Raw genomic sequence first — 27,798 nt, 5'->3', positions numbered from 1 at the left:
CTACTAAAATAGCCACAAATGACCAAAACAAAACAAAACCCCTCAGACCACATCCTCTGTGATTGGTCGGCCAATATCATCTCCGTCCTTAAGACAAATACCAGAAAATACTGTTAGAGATATAATGGTACAGAGGTCTAGGAGAAAGCATTTGCCACTTCATCCCAGATCATCTGCGGAAAGATTGTTTGCATTTTGCTGTATCTGCCCAATTTTTCTTACACAATTGTCAAGTGTTATCTCTAGATCTAAATTAATTAGAGTTGGCCAAAGGGGACAAAGAAACATTTCGTAAGAGCATATTGGATGCTGCTACCCACAGCGCGACTCTCAATCGCTGTGGGAGACTCGGAGGGGAGTGTCAAGCTGACTTCTCTTCTGCTTCCCCAGTAGCTCCTATTCCTATTATCCCTGGCACCTCACATTCCTTCAGTTCCTCCATTCCACACTGGCACCTCTCTTCCCATCCAGCCCTCCGCCTCCCTCCGTCCCTTCTGCAATATTTTAGGAGCCGAGACAGGATTCCCTGCTTTTAATTTGTTGCTTTTCATTCACTCCCTGTGGCATCCTGACTCCTGAGCCCCTCTTTCCACTAAACAGTTCGGGCAAAAAGCCATTTATGATTGACTAATGATCAAATGCAGTGGACTCTTCAGTTCCCATCTTATTTGGTTTCTCTGCAGAAGTTGACCCTGGTATCGACCCCATCATTTCAGAAAACTTCTCCTTCCTTTCTTGATTCCTTTGATGTCATTCTCTCCTGCTTCTGATACCTCTGACAGCTCTTTTTTTTTCCTGTTTATCAAGCTCTCTTCCTTTTACTTCTCTAAAATGATTTTCAGTATCTGTCTCTACCTCCTTAGAACTAACCTTAATAATACAAATCTTTCCCCAACTCTTACCTCCCGAACAGCTGCACTAGCGACTTTAAAGCCAGCTTCATGTTCTTCCCCTCAGCCCCAGAGTTCATCCTTGGCCTGGCTTTGTGAAAGTGGTCTCGTGAGCCACATGAGGTCCTCAAGCCAGGCAGTCTGAGTGCTGCTCTGAGCTACTCCTTTTTGGTTATCCTCACCTTCTGCTCAGTCCCAAGGCAGCAAACCCATCTCAGTGGCCTCTGTCCTGCTCCAGATGAGAATCGCCTCTCAACAGCGCCGCCCCAGCTGCTCCCCAAATATGCCTCTGCCTCTTCTCTTTGTCCCTCCCACATCTCCTCCAATGTACTGAGAAGATGATCCTTCTAAAACACAAATACTTTCATAAAACTCCTTGATAACTAGGAATTTGATAGCTTCCCGCTACCTCATTATCATGTTTTAAATTTACATGGCACAAGGGATTTTTAATACACTGGTCTGCGGTTGCTTTTGCAAACTCACCTTTCTCCTCCTGCAAACCCTACTGTCTATATGCATCATAATTCTCCCCATTGCCTGTAACAAGCTGTGAAACATCAAAACTCTGTGTCTTTGCTCATATTGCTTTCTTTCTTTACTATCCCACACCGTTAAGACCCATTTCAAATGTCACATCCTTTCCGCTGTGCTTCAAGATCCTCAAACAAAATCGATTGCTCACCTCTTCTCCATGTACAGTTGCCCAAACACAAACCGTGGTGTATAACTAGAAAAAGGACTGTTTTTCACTCCCGTGTCTCAATATTGGTTAGATTCCATGACTGACTGCTTTAATCTTAGGTAATAATAATTTCTCGCATTTCTTTAGTTTGCAAACATAGCTTTAATTCAGCAATTAGAAATGTCAAGTTCCAAAAATGTAATGATCTTCAAAGATAATATCGGCTCCTTGCAATGGAAGAAATCACCATGGTTCTTCCCTTCTTACTGATCTTTTGAGGGAACTCGAAGAAGAAAACATGACAAGGAAGTTCTTACTAGGACGGGAACTTCTACCAAATGTCTTTGCCATCTCAGGCCCCAGCAGATGTCGACAGTGACGCCCCTGGGTATTTGTGCACAGTTCGAGGCCCCCTTCTGAGGCACACCACGTGCAGTTTCCTGCACTTTTCCCCAGTCCACTGTCTTTAGAGATCCACGTTCACTCTTGCTATTGGAGCTCCACCGCCTTTTTACAGTGTTCTCAGAGGGCCACCAAATAGCTCTGGGAGGGTCCCCTCTTCCGTGAAGTATGCATCTAGTTCCCAGAACATGCTCCTTCCTCTTTGACTCACCAGCAGAGGTGAATTCCGTTGCTTCCCAGAAGCGACAGCAACTTACCTCCTTTGCTACTAGTGGAGCAGTTTTCTTTTCTTGCCCTTAACATACCTTGACAGGATTCAATCTCCTCTCTGCCTCTCTCACTTCTCAAGCCCTGTGTGAGGTTCCTGTGGAAGTCCCATCTCCAGCTCGAAGTGAAAAGACGCAGTGTCCTCACGAACCTAACACCCCCACGCCCACCCCGTGGGTACCAGGTAAATCAGGTACCACGTCGGTTCTTGCCAAATAGTTCATCATGAAATCTTACTTTTTCTCCACTTTCTCAGTCTTTTATAGTCTAGATCTTTGTCAGGATTTGCTGTTTAAGATGACCATGAGTCATGAAATCAGTTACCAGCTGTTCATTGCGAAATCCTGTCTTTAAGCATGACATGATTCACTTGATAAGCAGCAGCCTTAGTACTTTGGTTTTTTGGTTAAAATTTTTATTTTAATATCCCGTTACATGGAAATTCATCCAAATGCTTATAGCATAGTTGAGAGTACACAAATGTTTCTTCTAAATCATCTCAAGTCTGGATTAGTCCCACTTCCTGAGATTAACAAGAAATCTAGTACCGAGCAATCATTTATGGCAGGAAGATTGCATAGATTTTTGCTCCTGGGCTGCGACAGTTGAAAAAGTCTGGGGTTGGCCTCCAGTAATGAGGAGTGTACTCCTAACAAACTGATGTACCCCAAATTAATAACTATGAACTCTGATATAGCTTCAAAACAAAATGAGAGAAAAACCACAAATACTCTTTTTAAACATTCCACTGAATTTGATTCGCTGTCATATGTTTAGGGTTTTTGTATTAGAACTATTTTATAAACATACAATATGATAAAACCAACTTGTCCATTAATAAAAAGATTTTAATTGATGTAAATTAATTATTTTAAATGATGTAGTTTTATTATGTAGGTACCCTCTTTCTCTTTCAAAATTGTCTTATTGTGGATGATAACCTATAAAGTGACTCTAACAATAAATAAAAGAGAAAAAGAAAACACAACAAGGGCACCTAACAAAACACCACAGTGAAACAGGAAGAGACAGTCCAAGGATCCAGAAAAGGAACAATGCTCTGGGGATGATAAGGAAATTATCAACAATGAGTTGAGAATAAAATATCAAGAACATTTTGGCATCTTCAATAAAATAGGAGACGTATCTTCAGTGAAACAAGTGTAGAAAACGTGAAGCCAATGAGAAATAGAGACAGAAATTCAATAGAATGAGATAGGGAATGAAGACGGTGAGGTTTACAGGGAAGTGGATGATCAGAGAAGGATTTGCAAGGCATCTAAACAACCAAACAATGAAATTAAAATCCATGGTAGAGAATAAAAAAGAGCCGAACTGAAATACTTGAACATAACATCAGTAGGGCTTGCAGATCCAAGGGCAATTTAAAAACCACACATTTAACTTGCCTTCCTAACAACCTTACTAGAATGCATAATGAAATATAAAATTGGGAGAAACCTGTATCGCCACTTAGAACTAAGGAAACATGGCACTCAAAGGCAAAACAAAAATTCAAAGACTCTGTGAACTAGCGTGCAAAAGCTCTGGCTAAAATAAAGGGCCAACTGGCTCTTGCAGAGCTCCCTGTGCTTGGGAGTGGGTGGAAGCCTCCAGCAAACTCCCATCGTCAATTCCAAGTTTCAAGAAGCAGAGCCTGAAGGCAAGTTTTGGCCATTACGTACCTGGCACAGTTCAAATGCAGCCCTGCAAGAGCCAGTGGTAAGCAGCACTCCAGAACTATTCTTGTCGACGCTGCACCAAAGAAAGGAGAATTTGCTCCAACTGGCTCCTACTGGAGGAAGATCTATTTCCTCCCAAAGCATGAATGCTAACCCAGGAATCTCTGAGCTCTCAGCACCACCAGCAACAATAACAGGAATGACAAGGAAAGGGGCAGGGGTGAGACAGAGAAGTCCTTCACCAGAGTGTGCAGATACACTTTTCTCTCTGTCACTCTCTCATGTGCTCAGACCACTATCCATCCATGCACAAAAGAAAGAGTCAGCAAATCTAAATATGTTCCCCTCAATCATCCAGCCCTAGAAACCTGAAGGATGCTCTGCATCACCTCTAACCATGTCCATCTTGAATTCCAATGTCAGACACTGAGATCCCTCTTGAATGAGAATGAACAGAAAACAAAATAACACATGATTTCTCAAGAAACTGAGAGATGACGTAAAAGGTTCTTTTCCAAAACAAAGTATTCTAAGGGGAAAAAAACCCGAGGAAGTATTTTGCTTCCTGTATTTATCAAGATCTGAGTTCAAAATAAATGTGTGAAAGAAAAAATGAACAATCATTAAGTACTGTGTTCAGGTGAAAAAATGAGATTATCTGAAAAGTATAAAGTCAACGAAGGTCAGAAACACCAGGTTAGAAACTGTGGAAAATAAATAGTGGATTAAAAATCTAGTTTGTGGGCAGCCTGGGTGGCTCAGTGGTTTATCGCCGCCTTCAGCCCAGGGCCTGATCCTGGAGACCCGGGATCGAGTCCCGTGTCGGGCTCCCTGCATGGAGCCTCCTTCTCCCTCTGCCTGTGTCTCTGCCTCTCTCTGTCTTTCATGAATAAATAAATACAATATTTTTTAAAAAAATCTAGTTTGTAGGATGTCAGAAAGAGCTCAGCCAGAAATGGTAAGAAGAAAAATATTAAGTTCAAGAAGAGAATCTACAAAGACAGAGTATTTCTGTGGAAAGACACACACATCCAAGACTACTGCAGAACACATGAATAAGCAATAGATAAAGAAAACAAATTCTATTGAGTCGAGGATTGAGACTTAACATTGAAAATGTTATTAAAGAGGTCTATCCAAAATGGATGACAGTGAACTTTCTGAACCTAAAAATATTAAAGGAAAAAAATGAACCTGAGTTCTCAGGTAAATGACTCACTATGCATACATATTTTCTCTTTCTTTCTCTCAGAATCTTCTGAGAATAACAACATTACTCCGAGATGGGGGAAAATGGTGATGAAACAAATATTAAGAAGGATCTCTTCAAAAATCAAAGAAATAGAGAGGATTATTAGAATATATTATGCTAATGGAATAATATTGATACTTAAAATTCATACAGCCGAGAAACCTTGAAATCTATAAAATAGAAGAAGGAATCTTCTGAAATTGAGTTTTTTTTTAAAAAAAAAAAGGTCTCTCAAAGATAAGCTGATAGCGATCAAGAGCAAGGAGCTGGGAGAGTGTGAGCATCCTTACTGTGTAATTACAGGATTACAAAGTAGTTGCTGCAAACCCTGCTCTCTGTCTTGCTGTCTGCTGAATTTTCCAAGTGGATAAAGCCTGCAGGACCACTCTTTGTAGACTGTGGGAAGTCTGCAAAGGGACCTATATGGGCATGACTTGCGGGGCCTGGTGTGGGAGACAGGGCCACTTACATTGTCCAAATAGCCTTCCTCTGCACCTCTAAGTAAAGCGAGTCTGCTTTTACCCTCCTGTCCACTGGGCACAGTTGGCTTCAGCACTTGTTGCTGCGGCAGTATTAAGTGTCACGTGTACCTAGGCAACTCCTATAAGCAATGATCACAGCTGAAGCTATAAAGCTCAGTAATACATGGAAATGAGGAAGCAAAAAAATATATATATCAGACATTGGAGGAAAAAGTAATTTAAAAAACTTAATACCATGAAAGGGGAGAAATCAAAATAAACAAACAGAATAACTAATACCAACAGGATCAGAGTCAGCACTGAACACAGAAAGATTTTGACTATTTTATATTCATATTTTCATAGAGATGAAAGGATTGCTCAGAAAAATAGAAAGTAATTATTTGTTTCTTTAAAAACATGATTACTAAGATTAAAAATTACAACAACAATACAAAGATTGGATAGCAGAATTGTCACCAATGAAGATTATTTTGGTGATTGGGAAGATAAAACTGAAAAATGATTCCATGGTACAGTGTAAATGTCAAACCAATAAGAATTAAAAGACACAAAGCAGAAGACATGGTTGTTAGATCTACAATAGCCAATGGCCTCTTAAGATTCCTACTGACATCCAACATTTTATCTAAAACCCTGGAGTCTAGAAAATAGCAAACAAGAATAAAGGAGTTTGAATGCGATAATCCTACCCCTATCAAAACTTTGATCTGACTATGAGGGGGGAAATGGACGTTTTAGACACCAATGGAAAGAAACTACGTATTGTTTACACTGACTTTTTAAAAAACGTATTCATTAATATATGAACTGAGAAATGAATCTTTGTATGTGGAGGATATATAAAGACAAAAATCATTAACTTTAGTTATAGATAATGAAGCAATGGACCTTAAGTAAATGGTCTCTTTCCAAAAAATAAGGGTCCAGGAGGAAGAGAAAAATTCAAAACATACTAGAATTCCAACCTTGTTACAGGAGCCTACGGGGTGGCTATAGTTAACCACCCACTTTTCACGTCGACAGGAAATTCTAAGTTCAAATGAATTTGCTTAAAAGTTAACGTAACAACTAGCAGGACAGATATGTGGAGCCTAGTCCGTGAAAACAGTAGCAAAAGGATCAACCTAATAAAACTCAGGTGAAGGAACAAGAATCCATTGTAACTTAATGGAACAAAACCTGATAAAGAAGGAACATATCTCCTGCATCCAGAAATGTTGTTGATTATATTTGATGAAAGGACTCTCATTTAAAACCACCTGGAGGGGATCCCTGGGCGGTGCAGCGGTTTGGCGCCTGTCTTTGGCCCAGGGCGCGATCCTGGAGACCCGGGATCGAATCCCACGTCGGGCTCCCGGTGCATGGAGCCTGCTTCTCCCTCTGCCTGTGTCTCTGCCTCTCATTCTCTCTCTCTCTCTCTCTCTCTCTCTCTCTCTCTCTCTCTCTGTGACTATCATAAATAAATAAAAATTAAAAAAATAAATAAAAAATAAATAAAACCACTTGGAAATATCAGAAAAAATGCAATCAAGTTTATTTGCTTAGCTGAATTCTCAAGAACATTAGAGAAATCTTCATGCTCTAACATCTAAGTGGAACACTATAGAGATCATAAGCTATAATCGAAGACCTGGCTTTTCTAAGAACACATCTCAGTAATAATAAGCCCAGGTTTGACCCTTAACCTCAGGAGAAAATGCCTTCGGTGCATATAGATGAGAGTTTGACTGAATCCAGTGTATGAATTCCTCAGAGGGTTTACACTTCAGAGACAGTTACCTGTTTTGAAAGATAAATAACAAGAAATTTTGATTGCCTTGATCATGGTGCTGGGTAAATAAACCAGTCCCTTCCAAAAAGTCATAATTGCTATCCTTGCCCATTTGCAGGTAAGGGGTTTAAATTTATTTTAATGTTTCAGAAAGTACAAATTCTGGATATTAACTTAAAGTGATTCTACGTCCTTGATATCCTTTCCAGGAGGAAAAAGAAGGTAGCCTTCTCAACTTTGTCAGAAATAAATACCTGGTAAAAATGAGCTCCCACATAGAAAGTCACTCTGAGCTAAAGTGAGCCGAAACAATCATCAAGAGAATTAAATCTCCAAGGAGTTCAGACAGAGAAATTATTAGATACAGAACATAAAACCTTTACTTAAATGGTTTAGAGAAATAAAAGAGAATCTAAAATATGCAAGGGAAGATTCTGTTTATGAAGAACATGAGTATGTGAAAAGTAAGCCAAATCAAATTCCTGGAAATTAAAACTTATATTCACTTAAATAAAAATTCAGTGAAGAGGTTGAAAAGCAGAATAGATAACTGGATAGAGAAATAGTCAAATAAGAGAGTGATCTCAAGAAATTACCCAGGAGGCAGCATAGAAATTAAATGTATGAAAGATAGGTTGAGAGACAAATGGTGGCTAGACTGATAAGGATCAACTACGTGCAACTGGGGTCTAGAAAAAGAGATTAGAGAGAGTGAAGAAAAAATAATATATTAGGAGTTCATTCTAGGATCAATCAAATACCTTGCTCTTCAAATCTTAGCAGTAAAACAAATCCTAATCAGGAAAAATAAAAATGATTATCTGAGTGTAGCTACTGTTAGAAACCCTAAAATTGGGATCCCTGAGTGGCGCAGCGGTTTGGCGCCTGCCTTTGGCCCAGGGCGCGATTCTGGAGACCCGGGATCGAATCCCACATCGGGCTCCTGGTGCACGGAGCCTGCTTCTCCCTCTGCCTGTGTCTCTGCCTCTCTCTCTCTCTCTGTGACTATCATAAATACATTAAAAAAATTTGAAAAAAAAAAAAAGAAACCCTAAAATTTTTAATGACTCTAACTTGATAAAAGTTTATTTCTTGCTCATATAAAATCCAAAATGAGCACCATGATTATTGAGTGTCATCTATCATTTCTGCTCACGTTCTTTTAGGTAGAAAACACACAACATATTCCAAAGAAGGATGGGAAATGCAGTGCAGCTTTGAAGCCAGGAAAAGTAAGAAAGGGACATTGATGAATGCATAGCATTTTATCTGGTACATCTTACCTTTCTCATCATGAAATATTAATTTTATCTTTCCCCTGTGCAAGGAGATAACCCAAATGCCCATCCAGTCCTTGAATCTGGTTCAAAGTTGAGTATTTCCGGATGATTCTCGTTCCTCCCATCAGGTTTGTTTGGAGCTCCCCATGGGTCAGTGATCTATGAATAAAAATAATATGTTATCTGCTCTCTCTAATACACAAAGGTGGAGAAGGCACACCGTATCCATAATAAACACTTCCACTGTGAAAAGATAAGTCACTCGTTCATAGGACTAACAAAATCTGGCTGCGCAGGCTTTGTGAAAACTACCTCCTTGTCGTTGGGAAAGTTCCTCAGAGTGATTTTCATTCTTCTCTCTGGCCACGTGTGAAATGCATGAAGGCACACAGGTCCTCGCAGATATTAGGAGTTATTACGAACTTATGTAGTAACCAAACCGTAGTACTAACATGGCACTAGCCAACGTGCCAAGGTTTTGATGGTGGCACTTGAATGATAGAACAAGTCTTTTTGTATTGTTTAAGGTATTTCAGAGCATCAAAAAGAATTCTAAACTTGTAACATAAAAGGTACAAAAATGTATAGACATAGACGAGTAGGTCATTGAAATGGAACAAGACAGCCTAGGTATATACACCAGTTAAATACATGCACCAGGTGCTTTTTCAAATCAGTGAGAAAGGGGTAGATTATTCAATTATTCAATAAATGGCATTGGGACAATTCACTATTCATATAGGAACAAGATATAAATACCTCACACCACACAGAGAAACAGATTCTAGATAGACAGAATAACTTCCCTTCTTTAATACTATAAAATACACTATAAGATGCATCAGAGAATATTCTCAGATTCTCAGAAAGGGTAAGATCTTTCCTAATCAATATAAAAAAATTTCAGCAGCTGCAAAGTGAATGATTGACAAATCTGATTATATACACTTTTAATATTTTTTTCTTTTCTTCTTCCTTTTTTTTTTTTTTTTTTTACAGAGGATTTAATAAACAAAACCAGCAGGCAAAGAAGCCTAGAAAATATAGTCCTCTGAAATACAAGGCAGGAGGAATAAGAAGAAAGGATCTGATAACAGATCCAAATAGACTGAGGCAGAGCTCATTTTAGACTGAAGAATGGAGTTCATTAAATGAGCGGGTCAATTCACACAAAAGGCAACTCTTATTGACATTCCGCACAAGGGAAAAGCTAACCGGGCCACACAATCCGTATCATATCAGTTATGGAAAAAGACAAGATTGAAAACAACGACCTAAGGTTTAGAGCTTGAGATCATCCATGTTCAGATGTAGAACGTTTTGCTTACATGAAAGATAGATGGTTGTGTCTATTTCCGGCTGAGAAACACACCAGGCCCTCTTGGAAACCCTGTGATCACAAAGGGCCACTTAAATTTGAATGGTGCTTTGGTTCCTGCCCAGAGCCTTCAGTTGTGTTATCTCATTTAATCCTCTCAAAACTATTAGTCAGATAATATCGACCTTTTTTTTTTAATCTAAGAGACATAAAAGCTCAGAGAGATTTAGACAACCTCCAGAAAGTCAGTGAGCAGAGGAGTTGGGATTCAAATCCGGACTTTCCTCCAACATCGAGACAGTGACATTCCTATCCTGTCACAGTGACCTCTCCTTGTTTATTCCAGGGAGTTTAAAAGACTCTGTAAACAAGTCTAAAAGGCATCACAGTTTGAAGTAAATGATTTGCAACACATGCAACCCACAAAGCACTCCTGAGCTTGTACTCTACAACGTGCTCCTTTGTACTAAGAGAAAAGGCAAACAGACAGAAAAATGGGTAAATGACAGAAACGGACAACTTAAAGATGAAAAATATAAAGGCCCAGAAATACATGAAATTCTGTTCTCCAATACGGATAATCTAAAAATGCAAATCAAAAATGTAAAGCTCCATCACTTCCTGTCCACCGACTTGGTAAAGACCTGGAGGTTCGGTTATACTCAGTGTTGCGCATTTTATTTATTTGAATTTTATATGATGTCTCACCTTGGTAATCAAAATTCAAGAGAAGCAGTACTGATTGATTAGCAATTGATTAGAAAGCAGCTTACGTGGTATTTTCTGCTAACCAAGACCAAGAACTTGCCAGAGAAGAGAGTAAGGCTTTGGCTTCCCTTCCCATCTCTTCCAGGAAAGGCCTGAGTATATGTTAAATCTCTGGGTAAGAGTCTGTTGAAAGACAAAAACAAAGATTGTTCTGTCAAGGAGGGAGAGTAGGTGAGAGAGGAGGGAGATGAAGACAGAATAGGGAGGAGGAGGAGGAGGAGGAGGGAGCGAAAAGCAAGCAGTGATCAAGGCAGAGTCAGTGTTGGCCAACCTGCGGGCACAGGCAGTGTGGGAGGCAGGTTCGGTCCCAGACCTCTTCCAGCTCCGGTTGTCTGCGTGGACACACATACTTGGCGTCGCGTGTACGAATCCCACCCAGTCTAGTCATCTATACCGATATTACGGGATTTCCATGAAAGCTAAAAGAAGGAGAAGGAGGAGGAGGAGGAGGAGGAGGAGGAGGAGGAGGAGGAGGAGGAGAAATCTGAGTGAGGCCCGGTGTGGGCAACACCTGTTCTTCCCATCATGCACCTGCCTTTGTGCAGAGTATCTGAACTTGGCCACCAGGTGTCCTCCCCCGTCCTCAGGTGATCTGGCCGCAGGGCCCTGGCCGGCCAGCGTGGCCCGCGCAGTCATTCTCTGTCTTGGTCTCTGCTGTCCCTGGGCCACTGGGCCCTGCACTCTTCCCCGGACATCTTCCTGCGGCCGGACAAGGCGGCTGCGGTCCTGCAGCTCTACCTGTCGGGCAGAGGGTGGGCGACAGGCATCTCAAAGCCACCTCCGGACCTGCCTCCCCTGCCCGTGCTTGTCCCTGCACAAAAGGCAACCGTAGTGGGGCCGGGCCCGCCTGCAGGGCTGCAGCCACTCTCCCATTGGAGAAGAGGGTGGCAGGAGGACGTGTGCGGCGGGTGCCCTGCACGGGGACAGGCCACGAGGGGCAGGAGACGGCGCACACCAGGATCCTTCCCCAGAGGACGGAGAGTGTTGAGAGGGACGAAGGCCGCGGGCCCCGCGGGGTTGACCGGCGTCGCTGGACCTAGCGACGGGGCATCACAGGTGAGGGCTCAGGCGAGCCTCCGAGGAGGCTGTGGGCGTGCCAGCAGGATGGCCCAAGGCAGCCACACCTGAAAGCAGGATGCTGTTGGCAACAGGTGAGGGCTCAGGTGAGCCGCCGAGGAGGCAGTGGGTGTGCCTGCGGGAGGGCCCGAGGCGGCCACACCTGAGGGCAGGATGCCCCGCCTGACTGACCCCCGCTGTACACTGACCAGCTCAGGGAGCCGGGCCATGACAGGGCTGGGATGTAGGGCGGGGTGCAAGGCAGCAGGCAGTGCTCGGGGACAGCGCTGCACCTCTTCTTCCGACTGCTGTTTGGACACCCACAGGAAACGCCCATGGCATGGATACACCTAAATAAGATGCCTTGGCTCCAAGCACCTGCCAGAAACCGTCCCATATTCCTCCTGCCATGCTGAGCTGCCCTTCCACACCTGTAACACCCCTGGGGTCTCCAGCTTGCTTCCCTTACAAGGTGAGCAAGGAGTGTGGGTAAAGGCATAGGCTGCAGAGGTTAGTTCCACCCCTGAGGACCTCGTGATCTTGAACAAGCTATTTAAATGATTAACATTTAGTTTTATCATGTAAAATTTAAAAATGAAAAGTCCTCGCTGTTAGGGTTATTGGCATTAGAAAGCGTATGTAGCACATAACGTATGAGGTGCTTAACCAGCACCTAGTAGGTGTTCAATGCACAGTTATTATGTGGAGGGTTTGCAGATTGCAGGATTTCCAGAAATGCGTGTTTTTAATTTTAGGTCACTTTTGTATTTGTTTGGCATGTTTCGTTTTCTTATGTCATCAGTTGTGGTTTTGGCAGGAAGTTAGGAGAAGTTGACCCACAGAAAGTTATATACTATCTAGTAAGATGCTGTGTTTAACGGGAGCCTCAGAGAAGCTATGTTACTGTAGTTTTGATTTTTAAAGTATTTAATTATATTTTAATTATTTGCAATTTGATCATCCAAAATGCCATAGCTCGTATATTCCATATATTTAATAATCTACAAATTGCATTTTCTGTCTGGTGTTCTGAGCACACAATTTCCAAAAAGCAGGTCTCAGGATACCAGTCTGAGAATTCAGCTCAATTCTGACACTGTCTACCTGAGGATGGCCTTAGATTTCACAGGTCAAGGGCTCAGTCCTACAAGATGGGATGTGTGTACATGGTCACAAGCACACACACACACACACACACACACACCCCTACACACTTCAGATGGCAGTGGGTTCCTCAGGTTCAATCAATTTGCTACAGCAGCAACTCACAGAACTCAGAGAACATTTTACAGACTAGATTATTGTAAAAGGGTATAACTCAGGAGAGGCCCAGATGGACAAGATGCATAGGGCAAAATGGGTGGGGAAGGGGTGTGGATCTTCCAAGCCCTCTCCACGGCCACCACTCTCCCCACATCTCCAGGTGTTCACCAACCTAGAAGTTCTCCAAACCAGTCCTTTTGGGTTTTCATGGAAGCTTCGTTACAGAGGCACTCTTAGTTAAATCATTGGCCCTTGGTAATTGATTCAACCTCTAGGCCTTCTCCTGTCCCTGGAGGTCTGGAGTTAGCCTGAGAGTTCCAACCCTCCAATCACTTGGTTGGGTCTCCAGGTAATTTCCAAAAATCATCTCATTGACGTTACAGCTCTACAACTCTCAACACTTGAGAGTTGGAAACCCAACTTGGAAATTCCAAGGGTTTGGGGAGCTGTGAGCCAGCCAAGAACTGTGGTCAAAGACCAAATAAATTTGAGAGGTACATTTATTTTAGTCATCTGAATGACCAATTTTATATTTCTTATAAATCACAATATCACACATTTCTTTACTCAGTATTCTGGGAAATGTCTTAATTGATTTTCTGACTTGATGACATTTTGAGCACTTTATTATCACTAAACATTTAAATGAAAGAACAAAATGGACTACTCCTATGTTAAATGCCTTGTCACAAAGAGTTAAGGCACTGTCAACACCTATGTTTATAAAATTGTTTTAAAAAACAAACCAGGGGCATCTGGGAGGGGGCACAGTTGGTTAAGCAACTGACTCTTGGTTTTGGTTCAGGTCATGACCTCAGGGTCATGAGATTGAGCCCCTCATCAGGCTCCATGTTCATAGCAGAGTCTGCTTGAGTCTCTCTCTCTCTCTCTCTCTCTCTCTCTCTCCTTCTCCCTCTGCCGTTCCCCCCTGTGCTCTCTCTCCTCTCTCTCTGTCTCTCTCTCTCAAATAAATAAATAAATCTTCAAAAAACAAACAGACAAAACCAAACTAGAGCCTTTGGCAGCTTTCCACCTTCCAGAATCTCTGATGGTGCACATGGTCTGGATCCTGTCTGAGTTCTTCTCCATCTATGTGGATTTTGGGCTCTTCAGGAGTGCAGACTCTCTGCCTCATCCTCCTCTCTTCCCTCTCTGTCTGTCTCCATGGTCCAGCGACATTGGCCTTCCTTACTCCTGGTTTCTGGATCTCTGCCTGGCACTCTTTCCCCTTCTTTTGAAGCTAATGTCTACCTGGGTTTAGGTCCCAACTTACGTGCCTCCTTCTCGGGGACACCTCTGGTACCAATATTACCCTCCTCAATCTTTTTATAGCACCCTGTGCTTTTCATCATAGTCCGTATCACAAATGCACTCAGAGCTGGCCCTTGAACAGCACGAGAAGTGAGGAGCACCAATCCTCTGCACAATTGAAAACCCATGTATCACTTTTGACTCCTCAGAACCTTAATTACTAATAGCCTACTGTTGATGGGAAGCCTTACCAATAATATAAAGTCAATGAATCCCTATTTTGTATGTTATATGTATTATATACTGTATTCTTATAATAAGTAAGCTACATAGAAGAAAATGTTAAGAAAAGCATAAGGAAGGGAAAATCCATTTACAGTACCACACCGTGAAAGAGCCACATGCAAGTAAACATGCACAGTGCAAACCCATGTTGTTCAAGGGTCAACAGTAAGTGGTTATTTATAATTTTAACTTAATTTCAGCCATCCCTATTAACATGTATTTTTCATACTGAGAGATACTGTATCTTTTAGTTTATTGCTCTATTATTCTCAGCATCTAACTCAGTACCTCTTCAATACATATTTATGGATTGGGTAAATAAGTGAGGAAGCTTGTAGAAGAAGCCAAAGCTGACTCACCTTAAGGCTGAGGCCCAGGCTTGGGTACAAAAATATATTTGCTATTTAGTTGTCCTGCGGATTTGAGCAAGAAACTGAACATCTCTAAGCCTTGGTGTCTTCTCTTCTGTAATATAGAGATGCTATATTATCCCCTCCCAAGTTTATTGTAAGATATAAATTTGGGTGTGTCATGTTCACAAAAACTTATTATAGTGCCTGGCACATAGTAAGCACTCGACAAGTCATCAGTGCTCAAGGACTACTACTATTCCTTGTAGGGATCTAAAATAGGGATCTAAATATGTCCATGATCTGGGCCTTGCGCATGTGCCACTAAAACCCAAACAGCTGATGTCACTTGAGTGAACAGCAAATCTTCCTCAAAGCTGATCAAGAGTATGAGGATCCTGATACGGCACAAGAAGACCTTCATCTGCCTCTTCACACGTAGTCTGAGAGACAAGTCATCATTCGGGGTGTGGCATCGCACAGCTTCTCCCACGAGAGCTGCTGGCTTTCCAGACAGAGCCAAAATCTGACCCTCAATTACATTGTTTAACATGATGGGTGGTGTCTCTCCTTCTGGGAGGGCTCGACAGGATCTTATACTCATCACCTTAGCAACTTCTAGTTACTAGCCAGCATCACAAGAGGAAGAGAATATTCCAGTAACACACAGTCTGGGCAGACACTTAGACTTCACATCTAAATTCACAACACATAACACTTTCCCACCCCCAGGAGTCCACACCGTCTAGTAGAACACAGGAATATCCAGTTCCTTGGAACCCAGCCTCTCCAACATTTCCGTTTCAGATGCAGTTTGTCCTCTACATTAGCACAACAAAACCTTTTCTAAACGTCTATTTAATAATCTTTCATCTCTGATTAAACCTTGTCGAAGATTATGTTGTACCAGGAAGAGAGCACTGTTCCTTGTAGAATACAACCTCTGAGAAACTTTGGAGGGGGAGAAAGCAAGGTAAAAATGAAATGTTCATGGGGTCAACTATTATTATTAAGTGAATTCACTTAATAATAAAATATCAAGTAGTGCGGCGGAGAGAAAACCATGGCTAAATAGCTGTGAAGACAAAGGCAGGATTTGTTCAGACAGAGATGGTTTAGGAGAAAGAACTTCTTGGCCAATCTCCATCATTATGGAGAACAAATACATTATATGCATATAAAAGGGAATTTCACGTTGAAGCTAGTCTCAGGGTTTGGAACTACCTAACAAGGAGAAAAAAAACAAGACAAGACAAAACAAACAACCCAGCTTTGCCATCGAGTTGATGCTAGAAAGCTGATCCTCAGGCAGGGATTACAGTTGCCAACTCTCTGACCTCTTGAATCTAGATGAGGTCATGCAGTGACCGAGCCTCACCAAGGACAAATGAGCAGAAGTGCTTCTTATTCCTTTGGGGCAGGAACATTGACAAAGTGGGGATGCTGTCTCTGTCCTCTATTCCCCGTCTGTTACCTATTTTCTGAAGAATCTGAGGGGATGGGGAAACCACAAATTGGAAGGAGTCTGGATTTTATAATAAGTGTCTGGAGAAAAACCACTTACGGACCAGGAACATCCACACTGTACTGTCGCGTTGTAAAAAATACATTTCTCTTGTCTAAAGGCATTGAAATTTTATGAGCAATTATTATAGCAGTTAACATTGTCCCAATTAATATATGCTTTTAAAAGGAAAGAAAGTCATATATTTTTTAAAAGGTTCTTGAGAACTTGAAGTCATCCAAGACGTGGAAACATCTGACAGGGTGAGTGGGATCCAAATTCTATAAAGAGGCAGCTCTGTGTTTAATATGCGACAAGATTTATCCCTGGCACATGTTTGTTCTACTCACATAATTTCTCTGGTCTTTTTGACTTTGTCACACTTTGGGATTCTGATAACCATTTCTGTAATATTACCAGTTACCAATTTACAACACTTTTTAGTTTTTGACATTTGGCTCCTTGACTTCATGCCCTGTAATGGACATTGGGGACCAGAGAGTCACCATATATGAGCTCATTATTTCTTCCCCAGTGTATAGAAGGCATGATACGTGCAACAGTCAGCACTTTCGCTGAGACACAGGCCAGAAAGCCATCCCTCTAATCATCCAAAATATATGAAGCAAATAAACTGCAGGCAGGCAGACAAAGCCATTACCAACTCTCAGAACAGCAAGAACTTGGAGAACCAGGGGCACCTGGGTGGCTCAGTGGCTGAGCGTCTGCCTTCGGCTCACATCGTGATCCTGGGGTCCTAGGATCGTGTCTTGCATTGGGCTCCCCACAGGGAGCTTTCTTCTCCCTCTGCCTGTGTCTTTGCCTCCTTCTCTGTGTCTCTCATGAATAAATAAATAAAATCTTTTAAAAAAATTAAGAACTTGGAGAACCAGATCCTAGCCCACTCATAGGATATGCTTGGTCCCAGGACTGAATGAAGTCAGGATGATTTTTAAAGAAGAGTTCAAGGGCAGCCCCAGTGGCGCAGCAGTTTAATGCTGCCTGCAGCCCAGGGCGTGATCCTAGAGACCCTGGATCGAGTCCCATGTCAGGCTCCCTGCATGGTGCCTACTTCTCCCTCTGCCTGTGTCTCTGCCTCTCTCTCTCTCTCTCTCTATCTATCTATCTCTATCTCTATGAATAAATAAATAAAATCTTAAAAAAAAATAAAAATAAAGAAGAGTTCAAGTTGATAAAGACAATGGTGATTATCAAAATCAGAATTATTGTGATTATTTTGTTTTGTTTTGTCTTTTTCATCATCTAGAGACTCTGTTTGGGTAAGTTTGGAGCTGGACTTGGGTAATTGCAGTTTAGACCAATTTCCCGTGTGCTTATAATATACATTAACACTTGAGAACTACTATTAGTTGAGAACTACTATTTTGCTGTAAGTTGTAATACATAAGCAGCCAGGAAAATTTAGTATAATGGCTGATACAAAAACGTAAACAAAATTATTTTGTTCTAACATCAAATAGGAAATGGAAGGATACAGCTTCTTTTTTTTTTCTTTTTTTTTTTTTTAAATACGGCTTCTTAAAGAAGAAAAACACATCACATATAACCTACTAGAAGCTACATGAATTATAGGTCCTGTCCTATACCACAGAGTCTTGCCCAGGTACCTCAGCACCATGGAGATAACACACTCCACTGTAGGCTCTTAAATGGGTGAATAAGTGTCTATAAGGGAGAGGCTAAATCCTGAAGCAGTATCACAATGCATGATGGCACTGGCATAAGGAAAGAGTATATCCAGAAAAGGATGAGTGCCATTGGGTTGTCCATCCTTTGTGGACACATTTCAACCCGATGCTAAGTTGGTTTTATAAGCTCTCTACTGGAAAAATCTAGTGTGGTGGAGCAGTGGAGTCATTAAAATGAGCATAGATATGGAACTTCAGGTCTAAACTATAAGCATCCATACTACTACCCAGAGTTGGTCTGAAGGAAAAGGTAGGATAATAATTACCTTGTTCTCCGCATTATGCTGAATACTTCATCCACAATGTAAGACTTCACCTTCCAAAGGTAAGTGCTCTACTATATGTAATTCAAGGTATATACTTATACTATATATTTATATATATTTTTTGAATATCTGGGCTCTTAGCCCTATCCTTCCCTAGATGAATTAAATCAATACTTGATAAAAGTTCTTTTCTAGTCCCAGAAATTCATTGATATGCAGCATCCTGTCCATTCTCCTTGCCAATACCCTAAAAGCAACATAATATCAAGGGGCATAGGTAATAGAGAATAAACAAGTTTCAAATACGCAGAGTAGGCATCCAGACTCAAAGCCTCATTCTTCCTTTTTACTGCTGCTGTTAGGCTCACAAAACCACTGCTCTTGAGTGTGAGGTTTCACTTCTTACACTCATAGACGATGTCAAGACTACATGGATCAGTGGCTTTCTGGTTCCAAAATGCAAAAATCAAGGCCTTCTTCTGTCACAGGACATCCACTGGTAAGTATTTATTCCTTGGGGTCAATATTTTGTGTGCAATTTTGGTGGCTTATTTATCATCTTCTCCTGGCCTACCTTTTGTTATCCTCTCTTTCCAGTTCAACTTCTCTCTGGAAATTGTAGCCCTGCAGCAATAATATAGTCCCAAAGTTGCCATCATTCATTCCGCTGAAGGCCCTGCTCCCTCTGACTCCTCCCTGCACACATCCCATCATTACCTGTGCTTATTTATAAGCAGATCTATGTTTTTTCAACAACCTTACTGAGGCTTGGAAAAGCTCTTCTATGTGATTAAATATTCAGAGAAACAGTGACTTTTCCGGTGGTCAGGCTCAGGGTGAGTGCCACTTGGAAGAACACTGCGTTCTTTCCGGGTGAACTGCTGTGTCAAAGAGCCATGAACGCAGCTGAGGGTTGCTCACCAGGGCCAGTGAAAGGCAGCATCAAAGGAATGATCTGAAATGTGAAAAAGAATCAATAATCATTCTTCAAAATAAGGCCTTTTCAAACATGGCAAATGTCACTGGCTCTTGGCAACACTACTTGGGATTTATTCTCTCAAAAAGGGCACCACCACAGGGCTGGAATAAAAAGCCCTGGTATGTTATTCTTTGAAATGGCAAAATGACAGAAAGGCAGGCGCAGGAATTCATACTCAGATGCAAATTAAATGTGCATAATTCCTTGGGGGGTTTTGATCCATCTTCTCTTAAAGGCCGTGCTGCTAAGGTAAGAGTGGGGCTGGCAGGGGTCATTTGGGTGCAGACTGGTAAGGACAGAAGGTGTCACAGCACAGCCTGGATGCCTTCACTCACACCCCAGTTTCAAATAAACACCCAAAGTGGGAGCTAATTTCTTGCTTCTTCAGCTGCTTCTGTCTCACATGACACAGCTCAGCATCTGACCCCTTCCCTGTGCCCACCTCTGAACATCTCGAGCTCCCTCTGATTAGTCCTCTTTTCTCCTTCCCTTGACCCCAAATCAAGCCCCCCGGGTCGCCCTGATGGCCTATCCTCTGGTTCCCTAATGCTGGTTTCTCATTGCTTCCATGCATTCCTCATGTTTACATCAGAAGAACGGGCCCGACACGAGTCTGATCATACCACACCTCCCGCTTACCTCTGAATCTGTTGGGGGTGATCTACAGAAACAGACATTCTGCATCCTTTCCAGTGTAGCTTTGGCCTTTTTTTTTTTTTTTTTTTTTTTTTTTTAGCACAGTCTCCTCTATGAACCCCCCAATCCCTGTAATGTCACTAGAGCTACCTTCCAAACACACCATGCTCAAATGTATGCCATGCCTCCTCCCAGCCATCCACCAGGGAGCAACTTGTATCCGCCCTTCAAATACCAATGTTTATAACAGAAGACTTCATAGTGATAAAAAGAGCTACAGGTACACACTGTACCTGGAGGGATCTCACAGATGAATGCTGAGCTAAAGAAAAATGTCACAAAAGAGAACATACCCTACAAAACCCACTTATATGAAACTCAAAACCAGGCAAAATAAACCCATAGTGATAAAATGGAAGTGCAGAGAGCTGACTTAGGGGGCTCCAAAGAAGCCCACTTGGGAGAGAGAAATGCCCCGTCCAAGACTTTGGTCAGGGCGGTAATTATGTGGGCACACACGTACAGGAATGGGGGGCGATTACACGGGCGTGTAGGTACATGGAAATGCCCGCTGGCCAGTGAGGGTCTGTGTGCCACACCTCACTCCGGAAGGAGGCAAACGCCAGCAGGGGGGTGACGCTTGTGGGAAGCATATCTTATGTTCAGCTGGTTGCCACATCCCAACCTCTGCTCATAAAATCAGTGACCCTCTTCTTCACGCTCCCACGGCCTGTTATAGCTACAGTTCCAACAGATGCTCCTTATCTGTGTCTCTTTTGCTCTTAGCCTGTGAAAAAAGGATCGAGAAGCATTTTCTTTTCATCCCCAGCACTTAACACAGAGTCTGGTCCAATGTTGCCAGACGAATGCAATAAAAATCACAAATAGAAACGAGTGGGCCCCTGTGCGTGCGGGGCCCTCCAGCTGCAAACGTCCACGAGCGCGGCTGCGGACTTCTCAACGGGGAGAACTCGGACCCTCCATCCTCTATGGATAAACGGCACTGTCTTCCCCACCAAGAAGCTGAGGGAAGGCCCCATGACTTACCCTCCCTGGAGACGTCCAGGCCACGCGGCGCTGGGCCAAGAGAGCGCACAGGCCGGGGTCACGCAAGTCAGCTGCACAAGCATCAGGCCGGTTCGTTGTTTAAAGCAAGCAGGACTAATTTGCAGCTGTCGGTCAGTTCAGTGAGATCTGCCTCACTCCTGAAATTTATTGACAGGCTCTAATAACTGGCACCTAAATTGTCTTTTCTGGAAGCAAAGCGACGAAAGGCAAGATCCGGAAATGGGACGCGCACCTCTGGTTCCCAAGCGAAACAGAAAGAGGCCGTTGTGGTCATATAGTTTTTATACCATTTTCAAATCCTTACAGACATTTCTGCTATTGGAAGTTGCCCAGATTAGCTTGCTGTTTTTCTTTATTACTGCAGGGCTAATACAGTCTGAGTGTTTTGGCAAGGTTTACCGCTCAGAGAGTGAGGGGGAAAGGAGTCGTGATTGCCTGTAATAAAGAGGGTGGCGAAGACTCAGGCTCAACAGCCATTTTATTGAGGGACTTCTGGTGATGGGCACTTTGACATATTTTAATTCAGATACTCTCCACAATAATGCTGTGCAGAGGGATTTGTGAGACCAAATTTACAGATGAGGAAATTGAGAGTAGGGAGGTAAAATAATTGCTCAGTACCACATAGTGATGCTAAAGTCAAAATGTAAACTCATATATCTCATGCTAACTCCTATGAAGTCTGATGAGGTAATAACTTGCGATTTTATAGATGCAGCCTTTAGGACGGGAAAGGTCCTTCCTAGCTTCCCTCAAAACTCATCATCTATGAGTTTACTCTACTTCAATAAACCAGCCTCCTCAACCAAGAGGCCTCTATCATATCAATCAACCCGAGGCAGTATTTGCAGACAACTACTAAAAAAACAAGCAATTACACATCCGTTTATTTTTGTATATGGTAGGGAGACATAAGAGGAAGAGAAATCAGCCCTTGCTCTCAAGGAGCCCCCCATCTAAAATTAAGAGAATTGGCCACTTCTCCAACATGCACAGGAAGTCAGGGAATGGTGTCCGCATGATGATCTCTGCACTTGTTTCTCAAGACAGCAAAAAGCAGCCCCCTCCTCTGCCATTGCTCCTGCCTGTGCTCACACTGGCTGTTGCTATTGTGAGATCTTGAGGGATGGCAATGGGCTGCATGACTCTGGGTGTCCAAGGGAGCCATCTCCGTCTCCTGGACTTCATGCTGGAGGTTAGGACAACACTCTAAATGCAGAAGGAATTGATGGGATAATAATGCTTGGATGTTGGGGCCTCAGTGGGGAGCATGCAGGACTTGAGTTCTTTTTTTTTAATAATAAATTTTTTTTTATTGGTGTTCAATTTGCCAACATACAGAATAACACCCAGTGCTCATCCCATCAAGTGCCCCCCTCAGTGCCCATCACCCATTCACCCCCACCCCCCGCACTCCTCCCCTTCCATCACCCCTAGTTCATTTCCCAGAGTTAAGAGTCTTTATGTTCTGTCTCCCTTTCTGATATTTCCCACACATTTCTTCTCCCTTCCCTTATATTCCCTTTCACTATTATTTATATTCCCCAAACGAATGAGAACATACAATGTTTGTCCTTCTCCGATTGACTTACTTCACTCAGCATAATACCTTCCAGTTCCATCCATGTTGAAGCAAATGGTGGGTATTTGTCATTTCTAATGGCTGAGGAATATTTCATTGTATACATAGACCACATCTTCTTTATCCATTCATCTTTCGATGGACACCGAGGCTCCTTCCACAGTTGGGCTATTGTGGACATTGCTGCTATAAACATCGGGGTGCAGGTGTCCCGGCGTTTCATTGCATCTGAATCTTTGGGGTAAATCCCCAACAGTGCAATTGCTGGGTCGTAGGGCAGGCCTAATTTTAACTCTTTGAGGAACCTCCACATAGTTTTCCAGAGTGGCTGCACCAGTTCACATTCATAGCTGAAAACTTTCCTAATCTGGGAAGGGAAACAGGCATTCAGATCCAGGAAATAGAGAGATCCCCCCTAAAGTCAATAAAAACCGTTCAACACCTCGACATCTAATAGTGAAGCTTGCAAATTCCAAAGATAAAGAGAAGATCCTTAAAGCAGCAAGAGACAAGAAATCCCTGACTTTTATGGGGAGGAGTATTAGGGTAACAGCAGACCTCTCCAGAGAGACCTGGCAGGCCAGAAAGGGCTGGCAGGATATATTCAGGGTCCTAAATGAGAAGAACATGCAACCAAGAATACTTTATCCAGCAAGACTCTCATTCAAAATGGAAGGAGAGATAAAGAGCTTCCAAGACAGGCAGGAACTGAAAGAATATGTGACCTCCAAACCAGCTCTGCAAGAAATTTTAAGGGGGACTCTTAAAATTCCCCTTTAAGAAGAAGTTCAGTGGAACAATCCACAAAAACAAGGACTGAATAGATGTCATGATGACACTAAACTCATATCTTTCAATAGTAACTCTGAATGTGAATGGGCTTAATGACCCCATCAAAAGGCACAGGATTTCAGACTGGATAAAAAAAGCAGGACCCATCTATTTGCTGTCTACAAGAGACTCATTTTAGACAGAAGGACACCTACAGCCTGAAAATAAAAGGTTGGAGAACCATTTACCATTCAAATGGACCTCAAAAGAAAGCAGGGGTAGCCATCCTTATATCAGATAAACTAAAATTTACCCCAAAGACTGTAGTGAGAGATGAAGAGGGACACTATATCATACTTAAAGGATCTATCCAACAAGAGGACTTAACAATCCTCAATATATATGCCCCAAATGTGGGAGCTCCCAAATATTTAAATCAATTAATAACCAAAGTGAAGAAATACCTAGATAATAATACACTTATACTTGGTGACTTCAATCTAGCTCTTTCTATACTTGATAGGTCTTCTAAGCACAACATCTCCAAAGAAACGAGAGCTTTAAATGATACAATGGACCAGATGGATTTCACAGATATCTACAGAACTTTACATCCAAACTCAACTGAATACACATTCTTCTCAAGTGCACATGGAACTTTCTCCAGAATAGACCACATACTGGGTCACAAATCGGGTCTGAACCGATACCAAAAGATTGGGATCATCCCCTGCATATTCTCAGACCATAATGCCTTGAAATTAGAACTAAATCACAACAAGAAGTCTGGAAGGACCTCAAACACGTGGAGGTTAAGGACCATCCTGCTAAAAGATGAAAGGGTCAACCAGGAAATTAAGGAAGAATTAAAAAGATTCATGGAAACTAATGGGAATGAAGATACAACCGTTCAATATCTTTGGGATGCAGCAAAAGCAGTCCTAAGGGGGAAATACATCGCAATACAAGCGTCCATTCAAAAACTGGAAAGAACTCAAATACAAAAGCTAACCTTACACATAAAGGAGCTAGAGAAAAAACAGCAAATAGATCCTACACCCAAGAGAAGAAGGGAGTTAATAAAGATTCGAGCAGAACTCAACGAAATCGAGACCAGAAGAACTGTGGAACAGATCAACAGAACCAGGAGTTGGTTCTTTGAAAGAATTAATAAGATAGATAAACCATCAGACAGCCTTATTAAAAAGAAGAGAGAGAAGACTCAAATTAATAAAATCATGAATGAGAAAGGAGAGATCACTACCAACACCAAGGAAATAAATACGATTTTAAAAACATATTATGAGCAGCTATATGCCAATAAATTAGGCAATCTAGAAGAAATGGACGCATTCCTGGAAAGCCACAAACTACCAAAACAGGACTTGAGTTCTTTTTGAGGAATTGATTATATCTACTGTATACAGGAAGGATTTAATGGGGAGGAGTTAGTTGTATATTAAGGATATTCCATTCCACAATGATTGGTTGAGGATCTACTAGGTGCTAGGGTTGCGAGCTCTAGTGAGGAAGGCAGAGGTAAATAATGATGTCAGTGTGGGAGCTGCCCAAATAAAATAGGGAAAGAATGTTATACCACAAGTTTGAGTTGGTGGCTCTTTTGAATTGTTTTTCTATTTGTTGGTTTTGGGATTGGTTATTTCTATTTGATTGTTTATCTTACTGTCTTTTCCTTTCTTAAATAAATATTCAGAATGCACTCCTTTAAAGGTAGTGGATCAGATACTACATTAGGGTTCTCCAGAGAAACAGAACCAGTGGAGAGAGAGATAGAGATAGTAAAGGAGGGAAGGAGATCTATTTTAAAGGATTGGCCAATGCAGTTGTGAAGGTTTAGTAAATCCAAAATCTGCAGGGTAGGTTGGCAGTCTGGAGACCCAGAGAAAAACCCGTGCCCAAGGCTGTCTACTGGCAGCATTCCTTCTTGCTTGGGGGAGGTCAATTTTTGTTCTAATCAGGCCTTCAATTTATTAGACAATGCCCACCCAGACTATATAGGATAATCTGCTTTACTCCAATTCTATCCATTTCAATGTTAATATCTTTCAAAAAAACACCCTCAACAGAAATATTCCGAATAGTGTTTCACCAAATGTCTCAGCACTGCGGCCAGCCAAGTTGACATCTACAATTAACTCTTACAGGACCATAAAGAGATGTGTTTAGAATTTGGAGGATTTTGTTTTTATCTTTTGGGTAATACAGAGCCCTTGAAAAGTTTTATAATAAAACCTCTGATACATAAGATACATAAAATTGTACTGCAATTGATGCTGAAAATTTTAATTGAACAGATGCTAATGATATTAATGGAGACAAATATAGAAAGAAAAATGGGATTGGGTCATGTCGAGTCTGAAACAGCAGCATGACAGCCAGGTATAAATATGCAAAAGGCTTTGGAAATGCAGGTGTGTGTGTGTGTGTGCAGCTTAAGGTAGGGGATATAAATTTTGAAATCGTTATTATATACTGGCTGCTAAAATCATGCATTTACAGAGGATAGAGGATGAGAAAGAGCTGAGGATGGTGCTCCAGAGACTACCAACATTTTGTATAGTGAGAGGGAGCAGGGAGAGGGTCAAGGAAGAAGAATTACGACAAAATACCTACAATAAATGGTGAATAGACAATAAGGAAAAGGTCCCTTAGAACATGGAGGGAGGAATGGTCATGGACTCCAACAAAGTATAATAAATTACAAGCCAAACAAAGTTACAAGAGTCTTCTTCGTAAGCTCTCCTAAATCCCCGTGGGTGCAGAAATATCTCAGCCAGAAGTCTGAAGGCAGAAGATGGGGGGCGGGGAGACAGGGGAAGCCCTATATGGAAACCTGAGAACTTGGAACTCTGCTACTGCATCCACGTCAATGATCAGTGCAAAGGGGACGAAGGAAGAGTATGCGATACGCTGAACGATGGAGGTGATATGGAAAAGTTGACATGCTCCCAGAGGGACTGTTTGAAAACTAAATGGTGGAGCCAGTAAAGGGGACACATTTTAAGCGTCTCAAGGGGTTGTTCTCTGACAGAGAGGTAGCCAGCATTTACTGCCCATCCTTTCTCTTCCCTCCAAGTGGAAGATCATCGTTGGCAGGACACTGCTGGCCTCTCCCTGCCCCTTCATTTACTCCCCCGTGGTGTATGGAGCAACTTCTCTTATTGGTAAAGATGAAAATAATAAAGTCCGTGTTTATAAGTCAGGGCCTCCCTCTTCCTCTGCAAGCACAGGGTACCGGCTCTCCTGGGTGCCCTGTCACGTGGCCAGCCTCCCAAGGAATGGGAAGACCTATCTTATCGAATTCCTGGGGGGGGGGGGTCAGGACTAGGGCCCTGATCCGCAAATATCTGCCTCCCTCTCCAGGGCCACTAGTAGAGGCAAAAGAAGAGCAGTTTTTTTGACCTCCTTCTGCTAATTGTTTGTCTTCATGTTCAATAGATTCAGTTAATTGTGCATGAAGGTGAGATGCTATTATTAGGCACTTAATTCCTAATCAGGATTAAAGTAAAGGCGACACGGGCATGTTTTGTCAACCACATCTAGACTGAGCCACCTGAGGACAGGGACGAGCTCTCCTCTTACTTCATTTCCCACAGTACCTCCACCACCCTTAGGAGGCCCCCAGATAAATCAGGTTTAATTAATGATGAATGAAACGTTTCCTAACTTCTACAGTCTTCTTCTTTTTTTTTTTTTCCCCTGTCTTCCTTAAATGATTATGTAGCAGGAAAAGCAGGCAAAACAGAACTCTGGCATATTTAATACAAAAAAAAATCAGAGATAAGAGGAGTTCCTACATCAATAAGGAAAAAAACCTCAAGAATCAGAAAGAAAATAGAGTACAGATAAAGTATTTCACATAAAAGGAAATAAAGTGGTGAATTCACAGCCAAAATGATGCTCAACCTTCTTCACATCAGAGAATGTAAATTAAACAACAATAATTTCATTGGTTCATGATGATGAAAAATATTAGTGATATCTAATGTTGGTGAAGGTTCAGGGAAAACAGTCACTGTCTGTTGCACTTTCAATGGGTGTGTAAATGAAGGAAGTCTTCCTTGGTATGTGATTCGTTAGTGGCATCTAAACACTAATTATGCATGTTCCTTGCCTAAGCAATTCCATGCATAAATATTTATTTTAAGACATATTAATACATAATTTCAAATACACATAGGCAATGGTGGTATTTTCAGCATTTTAGGAACAATCTTAGTTTTAATTAGTGGGGGTTGTTTAAACAACTTTTGGTAC

The 27,798-nt window shown here is 41.9% G+C and overlaps 1 long non-coding RNA gene across 2 annotated transcripts; it reads right to left on the bottom strand.

Annotated features, from left to right (window-relative positions):
- Positions 1-7,192: 7,192 nt before the first annotated feature.
- LOC119871497 lies at positions 7,193-19,434 on the bottom strand. Of its 2 annotated transcripts, none has more exons than XR_005358082.1 (3): positions 18,485-19,434; positions 8,718-8,873; positions 7,193-7,442 (listed from the first exon to the last, which is right to left on the bottom strand). It is a non-coding gene; the product is annotated as an uncharacterized LOC119871497 (long non-coding RNA). The 2 variants fall into 2 exon arrangements; XR_005358081.1 differs by having other exon boundaries at positions 19,059-19,431.
- Positions 19,435-27,798: the final 8,364 nt, after the last annotated feature.

This window comes from Canis lupus, chromosome 4 (genome assembly GCF_011100685.1).
Source record: "Canis lupus familiaris isolate Mischka breed German Shepherd chromosome 4, alternate assembly UU_Cfam_GSD_1.0, whole genome shotgun sequence".
NCBI lineage: Eukaryota > Metazoa > Chordata > Mammalia > Carnivora > Canidae > Canis > Canis lupus.
This window is presented reverse-complemented; position numbering and strand designations above follow the sequence as displayed.